This window comes from Nipponia nippon, unplaced genomic scaffold, assembly GCF_047370975.1.
Source record: "Nipponia nippon isolate SJK-2023a ecotype South Korea unplaced genomic scaffold, ASM4737097v1 scaffold_3, whole genome shotgun sequence".
NCBI lineage: Eukaryota > Metazoa > Chordata > Aves > Pelecaniformes > Threskiornithidae > Nipponia > Nipponia nippon.
The window spans coordinates 115929976-115953272 of record NW_028262347.1 but is presented as its reverse complement, the minus strand read 5'-3'; the positions used below and the strand labels follow the sequence as shown (position 1 = coordinate 115953272).

The window sequence follows — 23297 nt, the reverse complement described above, 5'->3', positions numbered from 1 at the left end:
AGCAGGAGAGAAGAGAATTAAAGATAGATGAGCTCCAGATTTGCTATCAGAGTAAGAAAAAGAGAAGCAAGTAAGAACAGAAGTAGTGAAAGCAGAGTCAGAGAAGAGGACAGTGTATTTATGTTAGCACTGGTTTAATGGGTTACCCTGTTTGTTTAATTTCATTATTAGTTCATGGTCATTGAAAACAACAAAAGTTGCAATTATTTCAGACAACAACGGAGTGTTTTTAGCTACTGCTAACTCCCGGAGACATCTCCTGGATGCTGCTAAATGTCGTATGTCTCTATGGTTAAAGAAATAAACAAACAAGCCTGACAAATGTTGAATAACTCATCTGTTATTTGTGGTGGAACAAATAAAAGCAGAGTGATCCCTAAGGGGAACTGTGTTTGAAGACAGATAGAAGGGAAAGCTGTTGAATAGCAAATGCAGCATCACTTAGGAAGTTCTGCACAGGACTGAACTGCTCAATGAATACTTAGCAGGTGAAAAGAGAAGGATATTTAAGCTCAGCTCACCTGCCTCTTCCCTTTACCAAAGAAAGCAAATGCAGAAATAGGCATTTTCTTTTCTTTTTGCGTGGTCTAGTATAAGGCTGTGTAGAGTGTTCCTCATGACGAAGGAGAGCAACCCTGCTTAGAGGTTTTAATCCCTATCTCTGGCGCTCTCCCTGGCTTGCTGAATGACCCTGGGTGAGGCCACTCACCTCCCTGTGCTTCAGTGGCTTCACCTGTAAATGTCTAATAGTTACTTCTTCTGCAGCATCCAAAACGCACCAATGGTAAGAGAATAAAGCCTTTGTGATATGCAATGAAGACTTGAGAGTGTTGCGTGACACAGGGTGAGGATACGACAGCACAAGCCATAGCACTGTGGTGGCACAGGGGTCAGAGCAGTTCTCTGGGGCTGCTGCATGGGGTCCCTAAGGGTGCTCAGTGCCCAACTCCTGCTGAAGGTCACAGTGAACTGAGGAGCCTACCAGCAAGTAGCGCTTCTGGTTTAAAACTCTGCATTGGGTCTGGCTGAGACGGAGTTAATTTTCCCCATAGCAGCCCTCATAGTGCTGTGCTTGGTATTGGTAGCTAGAAAGGTGTTGATAACACACCAGTGTTTTGGCTACTGTAGTAGCTAGCCAGCAGTGCTGGCACAGCATCAAGGCTCTCTCTCCAACATTTCTCCCCTCACCAGTAGACTGGGGATGGGCAAGACCTTTGGAGGAGGAGTAGCCCGGACAGCTGATCCAAAATGACCAAAGGGATATTCCATACCATGTGACATCTGCTCAGCAATAAAAGCTAAGAGAAATGAGGAGGAAGGGGGGAGGGCATTCGTTGTTTGACATTTATCTTCCGGAGCTGCTACTATGCATACCGAAGCCCTACTTCCCAGGAAATGGCTGGACATCACCTGCTGATGGGAAGTAGAGAATAAATCCTTTGTTTTCCTATTGCTTCTGTGCATGGCCTTTGATTTTGATTTTGCTTTTATTAAACTGCCTTTACCTTGACCCACGAGGGTTTTTTTTTTTTCCATTTAATTTTCTTTGCTGCCTCTGTCCCGCTGAGGAGGGGAATGATAGAAAGGCTTGGTGGGCACTTGGCATCCAGCTAAGGTCAGCCCACCACAAACTGTCTGTAGTGGTAACTGTGAAGCAGAGCCTGTTGGAAAGGAAGAACACTTGAAATTAAGAAAGCCTGATCCAGAACTGGGACTTGCAGATACGTAGTCTTCAGTCTGTGCTGTTGAATTGACAGTGATTTTGCAAATGATTCTAGATAAATGTGGTGGAAAACATTTGTGTTTCCAATATGAGGGCCAGGATTCTCTTGACTATAAAAGGAGTAGAGAGAATCAGCTCAAATGTAGATACTTACTGTGTTGGCATGTAAATTTGGTCAAATGAATCCTGACCTCAATGTTTTGAAATAGCAGTGATGATGTGAGGTCTCCAGGCTCCTAAGCCTGGACTTTTTATATGCTTGTTGTGGTTTCTATGCACTTAGGGCTGACATTGCTAGCCTTTCCTCTGCCCCAGACTGTGCTGGGCATCTCATACAAAATAAAATTAGAGTGTCTTTTATAATCACCTGAGGCCAAGAGCCAGGGAAAGTAAAAACCACTTAACCAACTATTGAGAGACTTTGCACTATAGCCACAGGGTCTGACAGTGCTGAAGTGTTGGCTTCACTTCGGTTCCCCTCTGCTGCATCTTCATCGCTCGCTTCCCAAGCTTAATTCAGACGTAATCTTGGCAATAGCCCCATTTTACACTAGTGAATAAAGATGACATGCTGCCTTGTTTTTCCCTCTTCCTGCTTCCACCTTCCATTGATTTATTAAACCCCTGAGTTTTGATGACAAACTATTATTGTTCATCATATTTCTCTGTAGGGGCATTTATCACACAGATCATTGTTGATGTTGATCCATGCCCTCTCTGGAGAGCAGCACTTGTGGATTTTCTTGCTCATATTTATACTTGTTTACAAGCTATTCTGAAGTAAACAGTACTCATGCCTGTTTATTGACATGATTTTCTTGTGGTTTTGGGGTTGTTTCCCCCCTCCTCATTCCTTTCTGAATTGTTTTGTCATTCTCTGGATGGGTGTTGGTTGAGGCATGAGTCACAGAAATGAAACAGTACTACTGCATTCTTTAGTACTTTCGAACAAATCATGCTTAATAGAACAGTAATGCATTATGTCGCGTATTGTTCTACAGGCTAATTACCTAATCAGATAATGTTGGGGAAGCAAACTTGTAGCAGACATTAATTATCAATGCATGGGCTGGTAGCAGATGGCAGTATTTGCAGTGGAGAATAAGCTGATGGTTCAGTGGATTAATTAAAGCTTGCACAGCTTCATGCCCCTACTCAAAACCCGGTGTAATAATAACTATGTGCTTTTTTTAAAAAATGAAAATAATATTTAGCTGTGGTTTTTTAACTGATTAGATTTTCCTGCAAGTAGTAACAGAGAGTGAAAGGAATGGTCGATTTCCCAAAAATAACTCTAGTGGTCTCCATTTGCCTCAGGAGTGCTCTGTATGGATTTAAAATAATGAGTATTTATTGTAAAGCATATCAACCATTCTGGGGACAGGGATGAGGTGTAGCTATGTGCTTTTCTTTCTAACTATTGGGCTGTAGAATCCTGCTCCATTTTGTTTGGTCTGTTGGCCAAATTAATCTACGTTACTTTTCCTTGCTTTTCCCCCCTGAACTATATAAGAACACCAGGGCATCTTCCCTGCAGATCGGAAATGGTGTGAAAACAGACATTTTTCAGCACAGAAAAGATGGATGCAACTTTCATCTGGCCAAAGTCTAACTGAAAACTATTCCAACTCAGAGCTGAGGGAAGAACATGTGGCCAACTTCCACCAGGAAAGCATTCTCTGCTCAGGAGATATTGACCCACTGTCCTAAATAATCCTCAGTGTGTTAAGTGTGAATACTGCTCATTAATGCTTTGTCTGCTCTGAGAACCATAACTTTCTACAAGGATGACAGACAGAGCTTCAGTGCTTCCTAGGATCTTCAGGAAACTGCTAGGAAAGGTGAGCTAGAGCCCTCCTATGCCATGCTGGTGAGGGAGGGCATTTGTGAACACCGCACAGGCACCTATGAATGAAACATCTCTCTACCGGTGAGGAGGTCCAAGGGGAAGGGAATACTAGAGGGGTTTCTGACACCTGGCTACCAAGGAGAAAGCTATGTGCAAAACAGAGTGATAGACATCTAGACTTGTTTGGGTAGCATGGCTCATCAGAAGCAAGTACTGAAAGGAAAAGCGTTATAGAAAGCAATACCTTATTTCTGTTAAAGCTAGGTTTGCTGTGACAAACTAGTTAGGAGTGTGAGAGAGAGGCATGCTATCACATGATCTATTCATAAAGGAAGAAAAAGCAATAACTGCTCCGACACTAATGAGGTATAAAATATCTCACCTGACAGCCACCGACACATACAGATCTTGATTTTTCTCTAGGCAATATGAGCTCAGTCTAGATTTTATTATCTCCTGCTGGCTGTAAACTTTATGGGAGAGACAAAACTGAGATACTAGGCTCCCTCTGTAAGTTATAAATAAGTTTAAAGATGCAACAGTTAAGTTTATTGTCAGTTTTTGAACTTTTGACAGTGAATATCTGATTTGGTAAGCAATAAACTCACAGTACTTGGCACTTTTATGCACACAGCTTTTGTCACTGCTGCTTTTGCATAGATCACATCTGGAATCTAGTACCTTAGCTTTCTGCAAGCTCCAATCCTCCTCCCACAGATACTAGGGTAAATTAAGAATAACTTTACTGAGGGTTATAATGCACTGCTATACAATAGTTGAAAGGCCTGGATAATTTGCCCAAAATGTATAATATTTTTATTTACATTATCTAAGCCCATAAAGCCCAGTGTCTGGCCAGTGGGAAAGAAATTGATGTTCCCTCAGAGTCCAGAAGAATCCCACACAGAGGCACTTCCCCTCTTATTTAACAAACAAATTTTCTTTTAATTCTTTTTTAATTTATTTGCTGCAAAGTCACTCTAGAAATGAAGGAAGGATTTTCCTTTTGGATTTCTTGTCTAATTCAGGGAATTTTTGTTTCCAAACCACCTACAATAAAAGAAACAAAGAAACCCCCATCATTTGAGGGAGGCAGTAACCAGATTTCTCACAGTCTTTCAGTTTTACCTGTGGAAGGTTGGAAGCTGTCTTCTGTTGGCACGTGCCAAAGTGTTGTCACCCTGGTTCTCTTAGCCTGCTCCCTGGAATAGCATTTCCAGTGGGATTGTGGGGGCAGACAGACTAAAGGTGATGTGGAAATGGGAATTCCAGGACAACAATGCCCTGGAGCCACATGTGTCATGCTAGTAGTGGCACTGGTAGGAAAACTTTTTTGGCTTGGTTTGTTTTAATGGTGTATGCCTTTTCCCTTGATTTTAGGTATGTGAAGAGACCCCATTCTGTATATATGGGTCTGTCCCTATATCTTCTAGCAAACGTCTGGAAATTTCAATGGTTCTGTGTGACTAAGGACCAATGGAAAGCTTAAGATTTAAAAGGGCTACTTAAAAGACCAAAGTCTTGACAGTTTGATGTCATAGGGCTGGATTGCTTGGAAAATATTCACAGTGAAAGAGAACAGGCGTTATTACCATTGTGTTCTGACTCTCCGTTGCACCCGTTTCTGGGCAAAGCTCTCCAGCCGTGAGGGCGCTAGTTTGATTAGTTGACTCTACTTTTATTTTTCCATCCTATGACACAGAGCTAGTCCTACAAAATCAATCCCAGCAAGGCTTGGTGGTACTTCCCTGCTGACTCCCTGGCGTTTCATGACTGCCTTGAGGCTAAAGCTTCCTGATGTGGTTAAAACCAGTGTTCAGCTTTAATTTTAAAATATTGTTTTTCAGAAGTTCATTCAATATCTTTCTCATAGCTTTCACCAGTCACAAAATGTGTTTCCACAGTAACAAATAGAGAAATGTAATTGCCCATGCACCCTGCCATAAATCCTTCAGGTGGTGATTTTTAAAATGCGGATAGCATAGAGACTTGGACAACTTTGCTGTTTCAAAGTAAGCTTGCAGATTTCAGAGTGCCAGCCAAGAGATTTCCTACTGAGTTTCACTCAGCTGGAGATGTGAATATGTCTCTGAGATAACTCACGCTCCAATTTTTTTTTTTGTTGCTGTTGTGTTTGTGTTATCTATCCTATGTATCTTCCCTATGCTTGTAGCAGTGGGTCAAGTACAATCAGACCCTGGGCAGGACTTGCCAAATTGCTGGGTCTTTGTTGTCATGAGCCCGAGCAAGAGCTGATGGCAGTCAAAGAGCAGCTCCTTGCCAATTGGGGAGCCAAGGTGGTGGTCATAGCTTAAGGAGAAGAAGTGGCTATAGCCTTACCGAGGTCCTCCAGATGCTGTAATTTCCTCTAGTGGTGCACGTTCCTATTTAAAGAGGTGTGTGAGTGTATTTGTAACAAGCAACCAGCAAAAATATAAGTTTTCAAACAGATTTTATTGAAGATTAGAAAATTAGGCTGGACAGAGCCCTGAGAAGTGCCCTAGGCTTGAGTTCATTCTGCTCAGCACAATGTCCTTGTGAACTTCCCTCACCATCGCCCCTGTTTCAGACAGCCCTTTCTCTGCCCTGCTTCTATAGAGCTCTAACTGCTGAGAGTCCCCAGCTTTTCTAGGTGATTTGTTACAGAACTTACCTATAAGTAAAAGAAAGGGAGGAGGCTTTTTTCCTGCTGAAATCTAACATAAATCTCCTTTCTGCAATTGAATTAAAACTACTGGATTGACAAACTATTTGTGTGTATTTGTGCCAAGGACAGTGTGCGATGCTTCCAGCAGACTGGAAAAAAATTGGGCAGTTCAGAATCAGCTTCCACAAGGCCTATCTCAACCTGTGCTGTCGAGCTCCTGTAACAACCCGATTAAGACATGTAACGCTCAACTGAGAATCCACTGCATCTCTGCCAAGCAGTTGTATGTCATTCTGGCAGCCCTGGCTGCACAGAGGCACAAGACAGTGATCTGTCCAGTTTCAAAAGCAGGAGTGTTGCTGGCTTAGATTTGACCGCAGGGGAGCACAATATTCCGGCCTCCATCTTTATTAGGTATTTCTCTGTTAAACCAGCCTGTCCTTTAAACCTCTTTTCTGTGCAATAGGAGACAAATGGGCTGAGAAAAGATGCTCTTTATAACAATTTGATATCAGTGTGATAATATATACAGGAACAGTATTAAGTCTAATTTTTAGTATATTAACCTGTCTCCTGCCCTGATTACTAAAATCCTGTCTGGATCAGTAAGAGTGTTCATATCAAACAGCTACATGAAAAGAACATAGAGTAACAAGAATAAGAAATATATGCTGGTAATCCATTTAAATGTAAATAGCTGGCTATTTGACCTACGATGGAAAAGTTGAAATATGTTCAATATTAAATTTGTAGATCAAACTATCAACAACATTAGTTTAAAAAATATGTGCATGTGCTTCCTTGAGCAAAGTATTTCAAAGTTAAATTCAATAAGTTTCAGCTGCTGCAAAGAGCAAGCAGACTGTTTCCTATTGGATTTAACTAGGGCACAACACTTAGGTACATGCAAATGTTTTCTCTGTTTAAACCCCCAGATATTCTTTTGTTTTCAAAAAAACCCTCAGAACAGGGCTTTGAAAAGGATGACTGGTTCATTTAATTGATTAATGAACTTTTTAAAGTAGTGTTACCATACATAAGTATTCAATAATCATGAGTTGAATTTAAAAATCACAAGGTTTTTTGATTGTTGTTTGTTAGTTTTTTAAAATATATATGTATTATTTTGTATTGATCTTTTGGGCGACTTCTTGTATCTTTTTGATTTTTTTAAAAAATATTTATTCTTCGCAACCCTGGAAAGTGGAATTTATTTTTCACCAAAGTGTGAAATTATTTCATAGTCAGCATAGTGCAGCTTTAAGAAAATAAATAATTAAATATTCTGACTGGCTTCAAAATTCCATAGAAATTGTTACCACTGGACTCTACAGATGGCCTCAGAAACGATACATTCAAGATCTTATTGCAGAGATGTTTAAAATTGGTTTGACAAATGATATATAAAAACTTCTTTTTTTAAATTCAGTTCATAGTCTATCACTGGATGATCAGTAACTGAAATTTGAGTTAGTTTCAGTTTATGGTAGCTCAGGTTTAAGGAAAAAAATCATAACTTAGCCTAGAAATCTTCTGAACTAATTCTAGGTTTGGGAATTTTTCTTCTTGTGAATTCTTGGAATGAATTTTGACCATTCTCTAACTTGTGACACAAGTTCAGTGCATGTGGGTTTGGGAGAGGTATTAGCCACTTAACAGTTTTGCAGTGATCTTGCATGTCTCTGATAGAAATGTTTCTAACCACCCTCAGATGCTCTGTCTGTGGCTACGTTGCCTGTCCCCTGCAAATGACTCTCTAGGCTCAGCTTCTGGTGCCCTTTTTCACTGGAATTAAGACCCATCTTCTGTCTTAGGGGCAGAGATTTTCCAAATTTAGACTGTCTGGACTCTCTCTTTGAATGCAGTCTGGAAGGGATTATTATTGTGTGCCCAGCCAAAATTAGGGGCATCTTTCTCCACCACAGACCCAACTACACACCTCTTGCCATGGTTTTAAAGTCTGTTACTTTTGCTACCCTCCAGCAAGATGAGATTGCTGCTGAGGAGAGAAAATAATGAACCTTACTGAGGTGCTGTCCAAAATCCATTTCAACAAGTCTTTCTTTGCCTCAAAGAATAAATTCACACAAGAATTTCACTTGAGCACATGAGCACACCTGGCGAAGATAATTAGAATATAATTCTTTTGCTGTAGCTCTGTTTGTATGTTATAAAGTGGGAATCTGGATACCAGGGAAAAGGATTCAATGCAACTAGTTTCTATTATTGCAAATACAACTTGTTAGCAAGAAGTGTTCCTGAGGCTCTCCTGGCAGCTGACTCTTCATACACTCACTTTTGTTTACAGTGTAGATACACAGACACCTTCTAATTTATAAACAAAATACAACATAAAACATTCTTAGCACTAATGTCATTTCTGTACCCTTGGGTATAACATGAATATCAATTTGTATTTTTATTGGCTCATTATTTAAAGATCATCTGAAGTCCTCGTGGCAGACTGTGAAATGCTCTTCTTGAAAAATCCTCTTTCAGAATATTTTTCCTATTGTTCATCTCTTTGTTAATTTTAATTAGATTAGTATGGTTTGGAAATAGAATCTTTTAACAAGGTAATGTTCTGGTATAAATGACGGTGGCTGAAAAAGCACTGCAGGAACATTATCTGTAAAATTCCCATGATCTTGAAGGTAATGCACCCTGGGTGATGGGATGCGAGATAGAAAGTGATCAGCAAGGAGTTCATGTATGATTCTTGATCACGTGGAGCTGGAAATTCTCCTGCTGAAATACCTTTGAGTCCTCTGCTTTCTTACCTTGACTATGGAATATTTCACTCGCACTTACCAAATGAGCCACACTCCCACTTGCTGTGGTTGCAGCCCTATTTCCAAGGGCAGGTGGTTCAGTTAGGAAAGCAGCATTATTCACCCTGCTGAGCAGCTCACGACAAGGTCTCTGCAACCCCGATTAGACTGCTTCTGCTACACAAGTTATAATAACTGCTTGGCTATATCTACCTTTTACTGCTGTCTGCAGTGAAGTGCATCACTTTCAGGCTGGATGCTGCCTGGATAAGACTCTGAGGGATGAACAGTCTATCGTGTTAAATAGCAGTATCCTCTCAGCTATGTGCCAGCTGGTGGGAACTGTGGGAATAAAGTTCTCTTAGCAAATCTCTCCATCACTGATCCCTCTGCCTGGTATAAAGACATCTTTTGGCCAACTTGCTATATGCCTTGTTTTCTGAAGTATCTTTTAAGAGTTGTCTTATAACTATGTATCTCTACATCTTACGAGAGTTATCTACGGACTTTTAATCAACAATGTGAAGCATAAACACTAACATATATCAACCTGGCAATTTCTGCAAGCTAACTATTTAGGATAAAACTTGCTCTTCTGAAACACTGAGCATGGAAAGGGTAGAATTTTTTGATTTGTAAAGAATGAAGTCATCCAGGGATAGAGATAGGCCTAATCAGTCTACTTATACTGACAGCCCTGGAGCTATACAGACTTGCACCAGCTGAGTATCCAGCCCACAGTGATGGCTGTGGTAAAACTGGCTATCTAAATGTGACAATTATCAAACCAAACAGCAGGAAGGGCACAAAGCCAATAACATGGGAAAACTGGACACGTGGGCTCAGGGAAGTCCCTTGAGGAAAAATATCTTTACAATTAAACTTGCAGTAAGGTAAGGTGGGACTTAAACATTGTCTTCTCTTGTAGTGAAAGTGTTCTTGCAAAAGGAGAAAATCATAGGTCAGAAAGTCGTCTTGCTTCTATATAAAAATTTTCATATGATCAGCTGCCAAACAGCAAATCATCATTCCTGTCGTCTTGCCCCGATCTTTCCCTCTTCAGGAAAGAAGCTTTCTTTTCCCTCCCTCTCTCCCCTAGAAAAAGCATCTCTGATACGCTTCTCCTACCAGCTTCCTACCAAAATAACTTTAGAGTCCACTAACATCTGGAGTTTGAATGGGTACACAGGATGGTTCAGTAGTGAGTTTTTTAAGGTGAAAGAGCAGAACGGCTGTGTTGTATCTTTAGGAAATATACTGCTAGCTTAGTGCAGATGCCAAATTAAAACAAAACTGTGGATTTCAGAATGGATTTTTTTACATCGTTATGATTCAGAGTAGCACATTGTTCTCCAAGCACAGAAAAGAAGTTGACAGAACATGAAGAGCTTTCATAAGTAATGACTTAATCATTGGGTTTTGACTGCCTTTTTTATTAATGCAGACATTATTACTCTGGGCAGATTGCTAGGTGTTTCTTTGGCCTTTGATTTGCATGAATAACCCCTGTTAGCCCCGACACCTTTTAAACTTTCAATTCAAATGTTAATTTTGGAAAGGAGGGAGTTGTGAGCAGGAGGGACAGGGGAGAAAGGAAGAGACAAACATTTCTTCATGCACAGAGCACTGCAACCGTGCTATGCCAGCCCCTCAGGCTGGGCACAAAAATGCCCCGTGGGCATACAAACACACTATCTCCATACATACTATGCCATATAGAGGAATAAGACTTGAACAGTTCAGTATACCTACTGCTTGTGGGTTGCTTTTTCCTTTACTCTTTCTGCTTTTCCTGTTCTTGTAGGTAAAATTGCCTGCAGAAGTAATAACTACAGACAAAAAAAAATGCCACTAATTTTGGGTAACCAGACTCAGCAATCCATAATACTGTAATTGGTGCAGCTCAGCATGGCAGAACCCCGACCTGTTTCTCATGCACTGATGGCTGTCTCCTTCCTTCTAGGCTGTGCTGGTACATGTATAAGTACAGGAGCAGGCTTTGCCTCTGGATACTGGGGCAAGAAAGGCAGGGAGCACTTCAGCCTTTCCTGTGTTGTCTGTCACTATGCTGTCTCCCCATTCAGTAGCAGACCCAACTTCTCCCAGAAGCTCTTTTCAAACAGTCATATCTGTTGAATCCTTTCTTATTGCTCTGGACATCCTTTGCTAGTTTTTCCTTCAGCTGGGCTTTGGACTTCTTTTCAGCCCTGCCAAAGCAGTACTTTCATATTCCTGTTGCCTGTCTTTTTTTTCCCCGCTTCTTGAGTGTTCCCTTTTTGAATTTCATTTCAGTAGCTTGTTAAGAAGCCCCTTACTTGGGCAAGTAGGCCTTCTGCAGAAATTCCCAGTCTTCCTGCAGAATAAAATGGTTTGTTCTTGAGCTCTTAGTAAGTTTTCTGTAGAAGTTGGGCAGCAAACCTTTCCCTTCCATGGCTGTTTCACAGCTGATTTCTTTCAGGCAATGAACAGAGATGTGGAAATCTTGGATGCCTTTTAGGGGTTTGGGGACATATCTTCTCTATTGCATGCATGCATTTCATTTTGTTCCCTTCAAATTGGCACCTGATCTTTTTTCTCCTCCATGTGTCTTTGCTGTTTGTGTTAAACAATATGTGAATGCACCTGGTTAGCACTCACAGCTGTTGAAGGAAATCACTTGAATTTAATTTGATCAGGTTAATTTATTTAAGATCTGCTTCCAAAGCAAAAGATACTGTGCAAGTGTTATGTCTACAAGTTTCATAGCCTAGCTTGAACACACTTATCGAATAAGCCAAGAGAACAGATGTATGTAGAAACTGCAACTATGCCATTTTGCCAGTCCCAAAGGAGAGGACAACTGAAGTGGAATCTTTAATGTCTCAGCTCAGGTCTGTTAATGCTGTTGGTTCTTCTATTTTTTTAGTGTTCATCCTAACATTTCCCAAAAAAGTACCTTAATTTTGTCCTGTAGAGGTAACAGTCCAATGACTGTGGGTCATGGGAACTGTCACCCTTTCTCATGAACTCCTGTAATACATGTTCAGTTTAATTTGTTATTGCAATGGATTGTTTCAACCCACTCTTATCTGTTTTTTCTTGATGGTCTTTTTTTGCTAATTTCTAAAACTGCAAAAAAAGTAGTATCATCAGAAATACTTATATTTATAAATAACTTCCCTTAGTAAATGAATTCCTGCCTATTTGTAGTTCATACAAAACCTGTGTTATTAAAATAAATGTGCACTGTCTTTCATAACTTGTTTTTAAAAGCAAACTCTACAGAATTGTTGGTACGTTAGATTTTGGCATGCCCCGATGTGGTGAGCAGAGCTCCGAGACTGGACCAGAGCATTACACTCTGGATGACATCTTTGGAGGTTAGAGTAGTGGAATATGGAGTTTCTAGAGAACACGTAGTGTGTAAACTGCGTTTTTTCAGTCTTATAGCTTGATCAAATTTAGGCAGTTTTTTCACAGGAATGGCAAAAGACATTGACAAGAGTTTATTCTGTTCCCAAATGTAAATGATGTCTCTAGAGGGCTGGGGAAAAGCCAGTGTTCAGAGAAATGAAGACCAGGACTCTTCACAATCAAACCAGTGTAATGCATTTTCTCTTCACCATGATTTCAGCTATGGTAAAAGAATAATTTTAGCTGAAATTACCCACAGTCTGTCAGTCTTGGATGGCCAGGCAGAAAGACATAACGTGTAAAACTTCATTTCCAAATGGTGGTCAAAATTCTGAATAATTGATAATGGGGAATGGGTTTCCACAGCAAATTCAGTCTTAGTGCTGTCAGCTGTGCTTGTAGGTGTAATTGTGTACCAAGCCATTAAAGGACACTTATCTCCTGTGTCTTCAGTCAGGGTGTTACACAAGTCAGGGTAGTACAGAACTGCCAAGAGCTCTGACTAGAAGGTTAAATCATATGTCGGTTGCTAGAACAGAAAATAAGAGCTAAAATTTCATGGTAACACGCTTCAGTCATTTGTATTTCACTGCTGCAGGGACTGCAATAAAATTCTTTTGCGTTCTGATCTGTTGATGTCACTTTTTAATTAATAAGGTGCTATCCTCTTTTAGATCTCTTTCTTGTTCTTCAGGCTTGTTCTCCTGTGTAATAAGAAAGATGAACCAAGACTGAGTTGATGAAGACATGGCATAATGCCTAGCTAAAGCAAATGAATACAGCTTCAAAAGACTGTGGTATCTGAGAGGTTTATATGAGAGTTGAGCAAGGATTTGAGGACATTTGTATATAAGAAAATACTGATTTTGTTGAAATTTAACCTGCTCTTGGAAAGAGCCGAGGTCAACACATATTCCGTTAGAAAATTAATTTGATAAGTTCTGCTATGTAACTCTGGAATTGGATCTACTTATGTCACCAAGTCCTTTCCCAGCACAGGAAACCACTTGGTAGGTTCCTGGTATACAGGAGACTAGAGTGCATCTCTAAGCATCATCATATATGTTGGGCTGCAGAACAGTCTGGTAGGTTTGTATCAGCCTTTCTCACAGTGGCATCACATCAACGTTCATAGACATTCTCTGATTGACTTGTAAGTCAAGATATATTCACTTCACTGTATCTTTCAGGAGAAAAGTCCTACTTTGTGACAAAATTACAGCTGATCTTGAGGTACCTTGCTTTCAATTTCACATGCTAATTCTTTCAATAAGCTGATGTGGAAATGATCCAAAGCTTGATTTTGACACACTAAACAACCAAAGATTCTCTTACACTCTGGAAGTACTGTTTGTTTTGCTTTTTGTTTTAAAATTTCTTTTCGTTTGCGGAAATAGCTTCATTTCTGGTGAAAGGGAAAACAAAGTATGAAATTAGGCAAAATTTCATCTAGTTTTGGGGGGGGATTTTCAGTTTCTGAAAATTGTCATGTCTTTTCTTGTGTCCTTATATGGAAGGAAGAAAAGCTTCAAAATCTGATAAGTTTTCTTCGGGTAAGAAAATGCTTTCTCTCGAAGTTCTTGTTCAGGTCGTGTACTACATGGTGATGAAGGAAGACAGAATAAAAGATTAGGAAGGAAAGATTAAATTTTCCAGATTGTTTAGACATATAACGTGAAAGCTGCATCCCTTTTCTCTTGGTTTAAGTGGGACTTGGTGATTATATTGCAGCTGTTAAATGCACAATGGGAATGTTAGCTTGGTCACAGATTGTGTATATTCAAGGGCAGTACAGACTGCTGGCAATTTGCACGTGCAAATGATTATTTTGTTTTCTGTCTTGTTGGTTTGCTCTCATGCACACGGCAAGACTACTCTTGGTCTTGGTAAGAACCACTCTATTTTCCAATGATGTGAGTCAGTTGGTCTTCACAAGGTCAGTCCAATCTCTGAAATGTTATCCAACTCCACTGCAGCGATCAGCTCACTTGCTATTGCCTGGTCAGAACATGATGCCTCAATTGGTCCAATTTGTTGTCCTTCTAAGGGGCTGACCCTTGCCCTGAAAAAAAATAAAAGGAGTAAGTCCACTGCTTTCAACTAAAGAAAGCAGATCTGGTTTGAAGTTTCTAATTCAGTCTTTTTAGCAGAATCTGTCATTATTTTGAATTCTATCCAAGCCTCCAGCAGCTTCAAAGAGTGTCAGGGACATGCAGTGCAAAGCCACTGCTATACAACTCAATGTACAATATAACATGTCTGAGAGGAACATTGATTTTTCACAGAACATGAAAAACAGAAAAGTAGGAAAGCACTTTAGCATGACCTTGGCCTTCTGCATGAATAACCTAATGTTTATGTCTCAACTTACTTTCCTGATACTTGTCTGAAGGCTTTTGTGGAGCTTTTCTAAAGACAGTGGCATCAGGTGCAATATGGAAGTGATTAGCAGCTTTCTGTAGGTTTAGGTTGTTATTTCATTTTCATGTAAGATTTTTCCCTAGGTGAACTGAGATGCGTTCTGGAGCATTGTGGGATAGTTTAACCTCATCTGAAGCTCACATTAACATTGCACAATCAAATGTTTGTCTCCCAGTTGAGTACTGTTTGTTTTGACATCTTACTTGGCTTCTGGGAAAGAAGCACAAAGGGCAGGAAGAGAAATAGGACTGAAGAAAACAGGTCTAATGAGACCGAATACTTAGCAAAGTACTTGAGTGCTGCCATCACTAGGCTCCTCAGGCTGCAGTTTTGTGATGGCTTTAAGCTAATCTCAGTGTGGGCAGCTGCAATTCCACCTTGTTCACGCTTTTGAACCTACTGGAAGTCATGGCAGCAAAATCTGTGTTTTGGGCTCCAGGGACAGCCTGCCTTACTACTTCAGAAAGCTGATATGAGAAACAGAAAATCTCTGAACAGTCCAGATGTCTGAAATATGATTGTAGAGGACTGCTTGGCTAATTGAAATAAAAGAAAATTATATTCCTTGTTTAGAGTTTAGAATAAGTTCATGCAGTGTCCTTTATATCTAATGTAACATCAGCACTACCAAAAAAACCTTCAGTTGCATTGTTTTCAAACATGGTTTCCATAAATTAGCCTGCTAAACTCATAATTGGAAATGTAATCAAGAGACTATCATGCTTTTCAGTACAGCAAAGTAGCTATAAATGCCACGACAGTTAACAATGCTGGTGAGTCCTGGAGACCCTTCCAATATTACTGAAGGTCATTTGTGTTTATATCTCCACTGACATGTCCAGTTATTGTTATGATAGATGAAATGTGTATTTCTGAACTTTGTGCTATAGTGCTTCTGATGCATGGGATGAGGTACTCCAGCCATAGACCAGTGTCCCACAGACATCTCCCAGTAAGTCAGAAAGAATGGCAGAGGATTGTTAAGAACAGAACCGCTGTGGGTACTGAAAGAGCATTTCTTTTCTGCCTGGCTCAGGTACCATTCAGCTTCTGCTCTCTCGTGTCACTGGAGACTGCAACATAAAACACTATCATGGCATATAAAGGAATGGAATTTTGTGTAAATTTGAGTAAGATGAACTTTAATGCCAAGTTCTGGGACACTATATTGATTTTTCTATATGGAATTAATAGAGAATATATTTCTTCATGTAGGCTTGTTTTTAGAGACTATGGTCATGGAAGACTGGTTAAATTAATGGAGGAAAGGATATAAATATGATTAATTCTTTTTGGACACTAAATCAATAACTGTAGTTGTGCATATTTTGTAGTATAATGAGAGTGTAAAGAAAGAAATGAAAATTTAGAAGTAAAAGCTTCCTGTAAAAGTTTCAAAAGGAAATGTGTCTGTTGTCAAGGTTGGATGCAGAGCACAGACGTAAACCTTTATGTTGACCAAGAAAAAAAAAAGTATAATTGCAAATTATTTATAAAGTTAGCTTAAAATTAAAGATGGAAAGATGGACATAATCAAACATTAAATCTGCTGGTACCATCTTACCACTCAGCTTAGGTCCCGCTGATAAATCAATGGTAATCCCTGAACTACACAGAAACTTCAGAAAGAAATGTGAGCTGAGTGGAGGATAGAGAAAACACCTCGTCTGAGATTTTTTAATTTGATGCTGAAACCAACAGTACAAATGGATAGAAATAAATAACCTTCTCCACCCTTTCTGCCCTCTTTGCAAGCTTTTGAGACCACAGCAGCCGCCAGAGTATCACTCAGCCTTTATTTCTCTGACCTTCAGAGAAACCCTGACCAAAGTGTGCCGCAAAAAAAATTTCATATTTCTCGCCTGGGGGATTATTTATCTTCCCACTGCTGCACACCTCTGAGTGTGTGCTCTTTCTGTTCTTGGGTCTGTTTCCTTGCTTCCTTCTTTGCCTTTTACTAAAGAAAAGAAGCTAGTCTGAACAAAAAAGACTGGTTTTGGCTGTGCTGCTCTCAGCCTGTGACCAGGAAGGCAGTTATCTCTTAAATAGCCTGACAGCGATGTATGTTTACCCAGCTCTAGGCAGCTGATAAGGATGCATACTGAACCCCTTTCTCACTTACGCAGACTCTTTATGCAACGGTCTTCAGAAACAGAAGCAGCACATTTATCTTTGCTGTTCTTTCTTCCTCACTCTCTGGGTATTTGTCTTATTTTGTCTCCAAGAAAACATATTCATACTCAGAGATCAACATCAGCAGCTTCAGCAGCTCATTTTGGCTAATATTGTCTTGAAAGAGGACAATTAATGCCACATTCATTACCAACAGAAAAAGCACTCAAAGAAGGGGGAGCATCACAAAAATTTCTCCACACCCAAAAAGAAAGGGAAGAACGGCTAGTGTTAAAATGAAAGCTTTCCTTATTACTTTAAGTTTTAAATGTTTTCACTATTTGGGGTTTTGTTAGTTTGCCAGGGATGCTTTTTCTGTTGCTTTAAATAGAAGGCTATTAAAAGAAGTACTTGCTATGGAACTAAGCTGTCCAAGGTTTCAACTCAAAGTATTCAACCTTGCTTAAAGGATGAGATATTTGATCCAACTCTTTGGTCATCTGCAGTTTTTTTGTTCTTCTAAAATTAATGCAATAATTGACTCAACTGGATTACAATGGGAACCGGGGGGTTTAACCCTGTTTAAACTGGTTTTGTAGTCTCAGCTGGATGCCTGTGGTTTGGAACATTCCCTAACCATAAAGCAGAATGTTACCTTCAGAAGAGGAAATTTGCTCTTGTAACTACTGGCACTATTTTTAAGTAGTACCAATATGGCATCACAAACAGCTCTAAAGCAGCCATCTGGATTTCCTCAATAGCCTGGGTAAGTGCTGTTTAACTAAAATTACCCTCAAGTCAAGGAAATTTTAAGAACAAAGTGGTCATACAAAAGAAGTATGTGATACCATTGGCCAAATGCCCTCTTTATCTCCAGTCTAATAACACACCAGGAGAGTCTAAAAGATTATTTGCAACAGAGCATCATCTGGTCCCTGAAATTTGAAGCCAATAGCAACAGGTCTAGTTATCCCAATAATTCCCATCACTAAAAATCTGTTCCAGGGACTGTTGCCATCCGTGGGAAGATATTGGTGAGCTTTTCCTTGAGTTTTTATAAATAAAGATCATTAATCTTTAGCTAACATGCAAATCACATATTTAAGAATTATTATTAAATCTGTTGAGACTTGAAGATGAAGGATATGAAATTAAAAAGCTTTGTGCTGATTTTTTTATCATTGACATTGCAGCTTTGACATGCTTTTGATAGTCCCTGCATGCTTTCATTTCTTGTCTCCTTCCTTTGTATGTTGACTTATTGTCTAGTTAAAAATAATCACTGTGCAAAGATTTCAACCCTGTATTTCTTCTTTCATTGAACATGTCAGGTTGTGATAGATGTGTATGTTTCTAACCTGAGTCCTGAGGATGCGGACGCTTGACGCAAATGGCCTTAATTACATGCATCATGTTTGAATAGCAAACTCGTTGGCAAAGTAACGCTCTCCCAGCTTGTTTTTATCAGACAGGCATACAAACTTGGAGAAATCAAACCTTCTGTCTATCCCTAGGGGTGTTGCAGACACTGAACGACTACTGAATTCAGATGTAGTTATCTTTGGGTGCTCAGCTGGAAGCTTCCAGTTATTTTGAACACGGTGTATTATACTGCTATACCAGCTGCCTGTGTCCCCCTTATTTCTACTGTATGAAATGTACATCTTCTACATGTGTGTCAGCTTAACAATAATTCTGATGGTAATGGTGACTCTCTTCAGATCAGTAGGTAAGAACTGCTTTTTGGTCAGGCTATTCTTTGTACGTGGAAAGGCTGTGCAGCGTACAGGGAGTTCGAGGTTTCACAGCTACCAAATCCACGTGCCTGACTGTTATTTTTCATCCACTCTTAAATGCAAGCCCAGTATCTATTTGAAATAATAGCGAAGGAACCCTTGGACTGTTTGCTCACTTCTTGGACAGTGTAATAGTCCGTGCTTTGTCCTTATTTGGCTTCTGATCAGCTGAAGTCATGAGTCTGGTGCAAGACCTAGCTATTGAGTCTGCCTTCCTAGGCCACAAGCTCTGGAGAATCTTAGTGCTATCTGTCAACTGGGCACTTAACTTCTTCCATGAAAATGGAGACCTTTTTTCTTATCGTGACTGAAGTTCTGGATTCTTCCCAAGATTAGGAATGAAAATGAGAAAAATATCGTGTGAGTTAATCCTTTTTGTGGTGATGTTGTCTGTGTCTACCAGATGGATCTTGTTTTTCCGAAGCACAGTCTGCACAGAGCTAAGATTTGGGAACCCAGTTGAGTGAATCAGCTGAGCATGATGCAAGGAGCCAAGAAATGTGGAATCAAAATAGCTTGGTATATTTTGCTTGAAAAAAATAGTGTTTTACATTTTCACCAATAATTTTGCATTGAAAGCTCAGATGAATGTTTTGGAATTTAAGAAATCTTGGTTTAATTTTTTCCTGGTAAAAGTCCACTTTCTAATTGTCTATAGTGAATATCTATAAAACACCCTCAAAATATAAAGCATTATTCAGATGTGAGATTTCATTGCCGAGTACTTTCAGGCATGTGTACATTACCATCTCTTCTTGGGTCAGAGGTGTGCTTTTGAAGCAAATTCTATTTGCTGTACTTTAGTTCAGATTGCAGAGCAGTTTCAGATGTAAACTGTTTGGGAGCCCATCTGAAGCAAATCTCCCTCAAAATAAGCTCAGTGAAGATGTCAGGTCCTCAGTACCAGCTGTTCTGCTCTACAGATCCATTCCCACTGGAGTTAGTATAGACATAGACGTCACTCAGAATGATTAGAAAGATTTAATAGTTTATGTCCAATTTGCATAGCCACTAATGTGAAGCTTTGTCTAAGCTACCCTCATCTTTCAAGTACCCCAAACCCATCCAGCAGTTTCACATCATGCTTTCTCATGAGATTTCCCATGTCTGTGTTCCCAGACAGAAATATCTTCAGAGTTGCAGTGTCTCTTTTTTGGTTCTGATTCTGGCTGAAGCCAAGAAATACATAAGGAATACAAAATGAGGAGGAAAGCTTCATCAGGATGAAACCACACAGAGGTTAAAACAATTCATACACAGGTTAGAACTGTATCCTTGCAGATTCCTTTACAGAAATGCAGTGATTTGAAGGAGAATTACGTATAGATCTTTAATGTCCATCTCTGGTACATTGTCTGTTAATTAGAACACCATGCTGTAAGTTGTATGGACTTTTATTGCTATTAACATGCACTGTACAAGCCATCCTTAACTCTCTGCATCTCTGCAATGTGCTGTATACCACAGCTTAGAATAATCATGGTATGTTTCTGCTGGACTTGTTTAAGCTCTTTGTAAACTCCATGTGGTTTTAATGAACAGAACAATGCAGTTGAACCAGTGCAGAATACACACGAACATTGCAGAAGGACTGAGAAGTGTCTACATTTGCAGCATCTTGGCTTGTTTTCTCTTGCCTTACTGTTTCTATTTCTCCTTTCATTTGCTTTTATTGTGTTTTCATTTTGTTTAGTCCCAGAGGTAACTGCTTGGGTGCGTTAATATGTTCAGTATCTCCTAGCACAGATACATGCTTTTACTCCCTGACTGTACCAAGCAGGTACAGAGATTTTATAGTCAGGTGTCACATATTAAACTGCTATGATCCAATTCTCCCTTAACATGATGAGAAATGTTCACTGCCATCTCTGCGGTACCTGCTCTGACTTGCTGTCTGGAGAAGCTTGTCCTGCTATATCAACTAAATTGGCTATCTTGGGACACTAGTCACCCAAGCTGAATGCCTAAAATGTGGCTAAGTGTGTTTCTTTTATGTATCTTGTTAGTGGTTCTGGGCACAGAGAAAACATTTTCTGAAGATGTATCATTAATTTATTGCCCATTAATGGCCTGCTTTATATGTAAATGTCTCTGAACAGTCCCATGTGTTTAATATGCTTCCTTTATCATTCAATGATATTACCTCTGGCCCAGCTTACACTTTGCTGCAATTACGCTCAAGGATAAGATTTTTTCCCATGACCTTTGTTTTGGAGTTAAGGCATTGGAAAGATCTCAGCATTTCTAAAATATTGTTACCAAATCAAGTCAGAAAAGGGACTACAACTACAGATGAGAGGTTGCAGAATAGTAGCCCATGTTGGCCAAGCAAACAGGAAACGCTGAAATACAAACATAGTATTATCAAAATCAGATTAGATGTGAAGACTTTTCATGTAGGGGACTCATTATATGTTATCTTTAGGTTAACTACATTTGCATAGATGTCATAAAAAATTAAAATATTAGTGTACTGATGAGTATATTTAAAGTCTGATAAAAAGCCAAGGGATTCCTTGTAAAGGCATCTTTGCCTACAGAGGACTTTAGATCTCCCATTTAGAGAGATGCCCAGAAGATATTTTGTCACAGCTACAACTGTGAGAACAAATGTTCTCTGGAATAAAATTACCAGTGTCATAGCTGTCAAGGCTTTTGTGTAGCAGCAAGGAAGCTGTTGGTCTTGTTTGGCTTTAGCTACTATTATGCTGATTTTATTTAGGTGCATTGACTTGGCAATACTGCCATAGGTCTGACTCCTTTTATGCTGCAAGTGTCTTAGCATGTATTTATATTATTTTTTTAAAAGCCAAAGACTTTTAAGAGAGAGGGAAGCTCAAAAAGATGATGTCAGTACTCTAGTGCTAAATTGGACACATTCACGTGGTTAAAGAAGAAACAAAAATACAAGATTTCTCTAACTGACACAATCTGCTTTTTAAGACTAAGTCTTTCCAAAACAAAGGACTTCAGCAATGGACTAGATATGTCTGCAAATAAATCAGGACAACGTCCGCGTTGCCAAAAAAAGAGGCTGGTTAATACTGTTCAAATATCTAGATAAGCAAATAAAATCATCATTATATAAAAAAAGTCAAAATCAACCAAGAACAAGAAGATTAATTCACCTTTTTCTTCTGTCTTAGCAGGTTAGTGGAAGGAATACATACAGCCAGCTCTTCCATTTTAGTAGTGTGTTTATAATTTCCAGATGCTGGGTGCTAATTCCCTAAGACATGCCAGCTTCATCACTTGAAGCCTTCTGGAGTTTTCTGTCTACCCTCTTCTACAGCTATGGACCTGGAGGATTTAGTGCCTTCTTCATACTTTTCTGATTGTCATCTGCTGTACCAAATAAATTGTAATGTTTCATGAGAATTAGGACTCTCTCTCCAAAAACTGCCTGGTCATCTTTCAGCTGTCAGGACAAGCTTGCTTACATTGTTTCCTTGGTATTTCTTCCTTTTTGAGAGCATTTGGCAAGTTGTCCGAATTGGAATTTGTCCCTGGACACTAAGAATGACCCCTGGATGTTTGTGGAAAGTGTGGTGCCTTCTTTTGTGTCACCAGTCTGTTTTCTATCTCCTCTGTCAGCTGATGTCTGCAGTGACGTAGAGCTCCACGGAGGAGCTGTGCCACCAGTGCCATACATCTCTGATGGTCCTTCTGGCTTAGTTTGCAAAGTCTGGTTTCAGCTTTTTGCATGTTCAAACATCAGTTCAAATGCTTGTTTGCACTGATATGCTCTTTACCTCATTATTCTAATGTTCATTCAGACACTTGAGGGCTGATACTGTAGCAGCGGTGCCTGACTGTATTGGGCCATAATAGATGTTTGCACAGGGACAGGCACATAGCTCAGTAGAGTCACGGCGCCTTTTCCGTTTCCCAAGACAAGATCTAAACGTTCTCCCAGAGCAGTGTCACGTTTGTCTTCAAGGCTACTCTAATACAAACAGTAATCTTTTGAGGAGAGAGGAAGGTGAATCCCCGAAGAGGAAAAAAGTAACTTCAAAATGAAGAGAAACAACAATCTTCCTGCAAGAACTAGAAAAACATTTGAGAAAAATAATCGCTTCTTCCTATGTGAACTCATGAGCTCAACAGACAGCAATAATATTTTTGAAATATGCTTGAGATGCATCTTTTCTTAGTGTTTGAAGGAAATAATTAAGTTGGAATATTTTGGCAAAGTGAGAGTGTGTCTGAAACAGAACGTTTTCAGCAGATAGTATTAATGGAAAAAATCAGAACTCCGGCATTTTCAAGAGTAAAGTTGCATTATGTTTGTCTGGAAAACCACAGCAGTCTCTTTTTCTGTCTGTCTCTTCATTTTTTGAAGGCACATTAAGATGTCTTTCTAGATCAAAAATATTTCCACCCTGTTTGTTTCTTTCCAGACAAAAATTGTTCTCTCTGATGTTTTCATGTTTTTTTCAGAGAACAACACTAATTGGCTTCCATCACAAGAAAATATTTCTCTAGAAGAAAATAAATGGTGGCTGCTGTTCTTTACATCAATTTTATGTTTATTTTTTCTTAGCTACGTCAGCACAGTGGATGACTTTGATTCCTTTTTTTTGAG

At 39.5% G+C, this 23297-nt stretch overlaps 1 long non-coding RNA gene across 1 annotated transcript in view; it reads left to right on the top strand.

The window, feature by feature from the left end:
* LOC148054859 (uncharacterized) overlaps positions 1-23077 on the top strand; it is a 162753-nt gene extending 139676 nt beyond the window's left edge. Inside the window, exons 5-6 of the long non-coding RNA XR_015706684.1 lie at positions 19832-19972; positions 21862-23077. This is a non-coding gene — a long non-coding RNA (uncharacterized LOC148054859). The remainder of the gene's footprint in view (positions 1-19831; positions 19973-21861) is intronic.
* The last annotated feature ends 220 nt before the right edge of the window (positions 23078-23297 follow it).